Source organism: Martes martes, assembly GCF_963455335.1.
Source record: "Martes martes genome assembly, chromosome: 6".
NCBI classification, from domain to species: domain Eukaryota; kingdom Metazoa; phylum Chordata; class Mammalia; order Carnivora; family Mustelidae; genus Martes; species Martes martes.
Genome location: NC_137893.1, coordinates 93,310,963 through 93,317,282, shown reverse-complemented (window position 1 = coordinate 93,317,282; position 6,320 = coordinate 93,310,963).

The following is a 6,320-nucleotide window of genomic DNA, read 5'->3' as shown; positions in this document are numbered from 1 at the left end:
ACTCAACATAAGCTGAATTTTTTTAGAATTAAATTTTAATAATGTTAATATTTTTCATTTTGAGTGAAATCCTCTTTGAAAGGTTTTTGATGTTTCTTTGCTTTTAGATGGAAGGTTTTAGAGGACTTGGTGTCCTCAACAAAGGCCAGGAACTTTTGCAATGGTCGATATTGGCTATTTGACCACTTTAAGCCAAAAAGGAATGGCCTTTCTCCCAATCATGCATAATTCTACAGCAAACAATACCATTATTTTAAAGACTAGGCAAAATGTCTTTTTAACCATATTTCCTGCAGTGAAATACTTATCTTACTGAAATCCAATGACTGAAATATTTTACATTGCCAGTTTCAGCCTGTTGTTTTAACAGGGTTTTCTGAAGGTCCCCAGTTCTTTAAGCACAAGGATTACTTTGTTGCTCATCACTTCCAAATGTATTTAGTAGCAACCCAGATGAACCCACAATTTCAAGTAGATTTCAGTCCCGTTGGCTTCTTTTTTCCAAACTTATGTCTTTCAAATGGATATAAATCCATTATGAAAATCATCAAAGTGACTTAACACAATCATCACCAATGCAGTTATTGCTTTGGGTAAAATCATCAAAATCAGAAAGAAATTAAAGCGACTGATGAATTTGTGGACATAATTTTCATAAAATCTGAGCATGAGTCCATGTTTTTCGGAATTACATTAATTTTACATTAAAATTCTCATGATCCAGAATGTTTTCTCTTTAACTAAAACTACTTAAAAAAAGAAGATTTAAGGAATAGCAGAAGACAACAATTTTTGAAGGGTTATCACTGCTCCATTCAGACACTCAAATAGATTTTTTTAAAGGGGGCTGGGAAGAAGTTGAATGATTAGATCAGGTGGATGGGTCATTCTGAAATCTATTGTTTGCTTAATATTTTTAAGGTGTTGTTTTGAGAAAAAATCTTTATTGTCTTGTTCTAAATTTTAAACATAGTTTTGTTTTAATTTTATCAAAATGCATTTTGATTATCACTAAAATTGTTTTTATGTACGGCAAAGTGAGCACTTTGTGCTTTATATGGTAACGACCTTCACAGACTTTACAGTAGGGACATTTTTGATAGTTATGCTACTGTTAAAATTTTGGAGCCCCCATCTTCTAGCAATGTCTTTGCTATCTGGGACTAGCTTGTCATAGAAGGACTGAGGACCACAACTCTGGAACACTGTCTTTGTGCAAGTTTCAACAGCAGTGGGACTCTAGGTGCATTTTGAACTCTTTCTTAATTCTTTTAACTGGAAGAAACATTTTCTAAAGTTGGCTTTTTTGGTGTCTTGCTTATAAAACTGCTCTTTAAGTAAAGTGGACTTAAATAAAATCAATTTTCTTCCAGACTTGTTGACATTAAGCCATAGTCATTAGCTCTTTTTTCTAGTCCCTTGAAAGTACAAAGTCTGGAAGAAGTCCAAAGTATGGTGGCAGGACAGCAGCAGGAATCCAATCTTTTGATTCCCCAACCCCAACCCCCACACCCCCCACCTCCTTCCCATTTTTCTTTTGAAAAGCCACAGGTCTCTAATGGTTGAGACCGCCTTTGCCCGACTCACCCCACAACTTTCTGCAATGCAAGGGTCAACTTTCTGCAATGCGAGGGTAGCAGGAGTGTAACTCTTCTCTCTTAAACAAATGTTTGAAAATGTTGGTTTTGAGAATCCCAAGCCAAAAAAATTCATTACAGACATTCATTTCAGAAAAGGCTTATCTCTCAAGAACATACAACCTGAAAAAACAGTTACCTCATGCAATTCACACCAAAAAAAAAAAAAAGAAGAAGAAGAAGAAGAACAAGAAGAAGAAGCAATTACATCAGCACTGACATTTCACAAAGTAAAATGTGCCAAATACAAAATGTTACAACTTTTCTCAGTGAAGAAGCCATGTCCCTTCTCCTTTATAAAGAAGGAGGAGGAGGGGAACAGTAGAGTATACAGGATCCTTTTTCCAAACTAGAATATGTTTTCCCATTATCTGCTGTCTGCTTTCCAAATCTGAAAAAGGTGTTCATGTATGTGTTTATTCAACAAACAGAAAATGAGCTCCTCATTTCCAAGCGATGTCCTAACAGCTCAAAATTAAACAACCACAAGGATAACTTCTTTCCCCGCCTGCTCATCACCTCAGGGAAGCCACAGGCTAATAACGAGGCTTCTGAACCAGCTCCAAGAGTATGGGAACTTGGACGGGCTTTGCTCCCCGGAGACCTGCAGACTCTACACGTCAAAGCTGGTCAAAACAGTATGACAGCAAGAATTCCAAAGTTCCAGATTTCACCAAACGGTTCTCGTCTTCGTTAACAATTTAATTTCGACATATCTCTTCCTCTCTCTCTTGTCAGATTCCTCCACCCCAAAGCCACGTGGTTGACTGGCCACAGGCACAGCTCGCTAAGGAAAGACAAAGCCGGCAGCAAGCAAGCACGTGAGCTCCATGCTGGGGCGTGTTCTGTGCCTGGCCCCATCAGAAACAAACATTTGCTTAATTTAAACACACACTCACACATGTAAGCAAGAGAGACCAGAGCAATTTTATAGGGTGATTTGGGAGAAAAACTCTACAACTGGAACCCTTAAATCTTGATTAGGGAAACACAAAAGTATTGGAACACGATTCATGGCAATCACAAACAAAAATAAACAAAACTCCCGGGGCACCTGGGTGGCTCAGTGGGTTAAAGCCTCTGCCTTCGGCTCAGGTCCTGATCCCGGGGTCCTGGGATCAAGCCCTGCATGGGGCTCTCTGCTCAGCAGGGAGCCTGCTTCCACCTCTCTCTCTCTCTGCCTGCCTCTCTGCCTGCTTGCGATCTCTGTCAAATAAATAAATAAAATCGAAAATAAAAAAAATAAACAAAACTCCAGACAGAACTTTACCAGCCACTCAGGAGTATTTCAATCCCCAGCTCCGTCAGCGGACAGTCTGAGGCTACTACTCACATAATTGGGTTTTGTAGCAAATTACTGAGGCTCCCTGTGAGATCTGCAAAATAGTATCAGAGTTCCCAAACATACTGTGGGAATACACTTTGGATGATCTCAGGGGTGGATGGTCCCTTCTTGTCTGTCATTTACGCATCCCACTGTTTTGCTTCTAGTCAATCACCAACCCCATACCTCCCACCTAAATGCAGACATCATGGAAGGGAGGAAGAGAATAAAACAAATAGTTACTGTCTGTTTACTCTGTGTCTGGCACTATCCGCATTAACTCTTTTAATGCCATCAAGTAGTTCTGTGAGACTGAAGTGACTTCCAGTATGTAAGGGGCTAAAAGTTGACCCTGCCGAACCTCCAGGTATGCTAAGAGGCATATTTAGGATTTGAGCCCAGGTCTATGATTTTTTTTTTTTTTTTTTTTTTTTGGTCTTGTTGCTTTTCTGATAAGAGAAAGAGCTAATCTTTGTATGGGGTTAATTCTTTCAGAACAGTTTCACATGTAACTTTCATCTTGACATCATACAATTTTATGAGCTAGGCAGGTTCTTTTAAATACATCATTCTGTCCCATCCTCCCTCTTGGCCTGAAGATGTAAAAAGGCTGAAAGGCTGATCACCATCTCTGGGGGGGAGAGGGAGAATAGGAAGGTAGATAGTTAAGAGAGATCTAAGTTTAAATAACCTTAAAGAAATTTACAAACTAAGTAGAATTGCCTTCAGAATTCCTCTGTCCTTTCCCCTAGGTCATGTTCCCTGCTGCACCCAGATGCTCAGGTCTCACTTTTAGCTCCAGAATCCTCACTGTGAAGCAACCTTTCCCACATCAAGGGCCTCCTTTCCCAGGTCATAGTCCTTCAGAATTCATTTGACAAGACAGAACAGTTAACTAATAAGATAAGCTGCCTCATAAAATTAATTAATTAATTAATTAATTAATAAAAATTTTAAAAAGGACGTCTGGGTGGCTCAGTGGGTTAAACCTCTGCCTTCAGCTCAGGTCATGATCTCAGGGTCCTGGGATGGAGTCCTGCATTGGGCTCTCTGCTCAGCAGGGAGCCTGCTTCCTCCTCTCTTTCTCTCTGCCTGCCTCTTGCTTACTTGTGATCTCTCTCTGTCAAATAAAAATAAAAAATAAAAAAGATAAGCTGCCTCACAGTGATGTGAAAATAGATACAAATGGTTTTGTGATTTAGTCATCCCAGGTAAGTGTATACTTTAAAAGGGATTTTCTAGAAGTAACTTCTCCCACTGTAGGAAATAAAGGCACTGACCCAGGTCAATGGGCCAGATTCTCGGAAACAAGGATACTCTCCTTGTCGCAAGCCACACTCACAGAGCTGTCTACCTACAAGGGTAGATGAGCCCTCAGTTTTCTCCAAAAGCCCAGTTTTCTAAACTTTAAATCACTTTCATTGGTTTCCCTGAACCTTGGCCGAGTTCTCGAAACCTCTTTTGGAACTGGCTGCTTTCCTCCTAATGCTTGCCAGTTTCAAGCCCTGCTAAGTGATGGATGATTACTCACACCTGAAAGGTAAATAGTAAACAGGGATGGACGTGTGCAGAGGGCATCTGTGTCAGGCCTACGGTATAGGTGTGCCCCGAGAATCAGCTTCCTCATGAGTCAGGAGACTCCCAGGAGAGAATTTATCTGACAGTCAGAAGCTGCCAGGACAAGTTAAAGAGATTATAAAAAGTGTACAAAATTTGGAAAGGAATGCTGAAAAACCTGGTAAATCCAAATTATTATAGCACTGCATCACTTCTGGGACTCTATCGTATAGAAATAACTTATATAGGAAAACAGCATGATATGCAAATTTGCTGATGGCAAATTTGTAATATACAGCAGTGGAAAAAGAGTATGGAAACAGTAGAAATGTCAAACAATGAAAGGAATAGGAAATTATGATAAATCTATATAAATAGATATATATATAAAAATCTATATAGACATTAAAAACATTCATGGAGAGGTTTGATAATATATTAGTATATAGAATTATCTAAATATATATTTATATATATTTAGTATACTAAATGTTATATATTTATATATATTTAGTATACTAAATATTATAATTATAACATTATGTAATACTAATGGGAAAATTAGTCAATAAGATGCTCACTTAATAATATGCACATCTATAGAAAAACACTGGTGGGATTTCTCAGTTAAGATGCTTGATTGGAGGGGCACCTGGGTGGCTCAGTGGGTTAAGCCTCTGCCTTCGGCTCGGGTCATGGTCTCAGGGTCCTGGGATCGAGCCCCACATCGGGCTCTCTGCTCATCGAGGAGCCTGCTTCCCCCTCCCCCTCTGCTTGCCTCTCTGCCTACTTGTGATCTCTCTCTCTCTCTCTCTGTCAAATACATAAATAAAAAATTTTTTAAAAAAAAGATGCTTGATTGGAAATGAATCATAGACTGTTTCTCCCAACACTAACAAAATATTGAAAGAAAGCAAAAACTGCACTAATTGCAAGAAAATGAGAAAAGGGGCAGAATTTAAGGAACAACTTCAAAAACTCTTAAAGAAGTGGAAAATTTTGAAAAGGAGTAGATCTTTCTTTTCTCTTCCCCTTTTAGCCAAACTAGAGTGGGGTGGGGGGAACACTTCAGAAATCTCATTAGTACCCAGAAACATGGAGAGAGGCAAAACATAAGACAAAACATAAGAATCCTTTTATTTCTCCTGTTTTTGGGTTTTGGGGTTGTTTTTTTTTTTCAAGATTTTATTTTATTTATTTGTCAGAGAGATAGACAGCAAGAGAGGGAACACAAGCAGCAGGAGAGGGAGAAGCAGACTCCCTACAGAGCAGGGAGCCAGACGAGGGGCTCAATCCCAGGACCTTGGGACCATGACCCGAGCCAAAGGCAGATGCTTAACAACTGAGCCACCCAGGCACCCTGTTTCTCCTGTTTTAATCGGAGACATTTTCAAATTGGACATTGGCAAAAGATTGTATATGGAGAAGAGTAATTGTGACTGACTGATGAGATCTCTCTTCTCTCTCTCTCTCTCTCTCTCACACACACACACACACAAACATGCACAATCAGTTCAAGCTATAATTTTTTTATTACACATCAGCTTCAGAAAGAAATGATAAAATAACTGATTAAGATAAAAAACCCCAAAATCAAAATATCAAGAAATTCAGGGCGGCACCTGGCTCAGCCCGTTGGGGGTCTGACTCTTGATTTCACCTCAGGTCATGATCTCAGGATCCTGAGATGGAGCTTTGTGTCGGTCTAAGGGCTGGGCACGGAGCCTGCTTGGGACTCTCTCCCTCTCCCTCTGCCCCTCCCTCTGCAACAAACCCTCCTCCTGCTTGCACACTCTCTCTCT